Source organism: Cervus canadensis, chromosome 1 (genome assembly GCF_019320065.1).
Source record: "Cervus canadensis isolate Bull #8, Minnesota chromosome 1, ASM1932006v1, whole genome shotgun sequence".
Lineage (NCBI taxonomy): Eukaryota > Metazoa > Chordata > Mammalia > Artiodactyla > Cervidae > Cervus > Cervus canadensis.
The window spans coordinates 16,340,808-16,341,678 of NC_057386.1; the positions used below are offsets into that span (position 1 = coordinate 16,340,808).

The window sequence follows — 871 nt, forward strand, 5'->3', positions numbered from 1 at the left end:
TTACTCTAGTCCCGTCCTTCTCCAGCTCAGCATGGGTCTGGAAAACAACAGCTTGCATTCCCAGTAGAGGTTCCTAGTACCAAAAGGAGAAAAATGAAACTTCTCAGAGAACTGTGGTTGTGGGACTGACTCGGTGGTCCAGTGGTTAAGACTCCACACTCCCAATGAAGGAGGCCCAGATTTGATCCCTGGTCAGGGAACTAGATCCCACAGGCCACAGTAAGGACCTGGAACAACCAAACAAATATATAATTTTTTTTTAAGTCCAATTAAAAAAAAAGACTCCACACTTCCATTACAGGGGGTGTGGGTTCAATCCCCGGTCAGGGAACTAACATCCCATGTGCTGTGTCGTAAGGTCAAAAAACAGGTAAATAGAGAATTGGTTTTTAAAAATTATATTTTTATATATATATATAAACTGTGGTTGTTTTTTTTTTTTTAATATAGAACACTTCACAAATTTGCATGTCATCCTTGTGCAGGGGCCATACTAATCTCTGTATTGTTCCAATTTTAGTATATGTGCTGCTGAAGTGAGCACGGTTGTTTGTTTTTTAATTTTTATTGTAGTATAGTCGATTTACAATGTTGTGTTATTTCTACTGTACAGCAAAGTGATTCAGTTATACATATACATATAACCACTATTTTTTTTTAGATTTCCCATATAGGTCATTATAGGGTATTGAATAGAGTTCCCTGTGCTATGTAATAGGTCTTTATTAGTTACCTATTTTATATATAGTAGTGCGTATATGTTAATCCCAATCTCCCAATTTATCCTTCCCTCCTTCACCCCACCCCCCGCCCCGGTAACCATAAGATTATTTCCTACATTTGTAGCTCTGTTTGGTTGTCTGTTTTGATT

The 871-nt window shown here is 37.7% G+C and overlaps 1 non-coding gene across 1 annotated transcript; it reads right to left on the reverse strand.

Moving 5' to 3' along the window:
* Window positions 1-440: 440 nt before the first annotated feature.
* LOC122425169 lies at window positions 441-544 on the reverse strand. The gene has a single exon (XR_006264730.1). It is a non-coding gene; the product is annotated as a U6 spliceosomal RNA (small nuclear RNA).
* Between the last annotated feature and the right edge of the window lie 327 nt (window positions 545-871).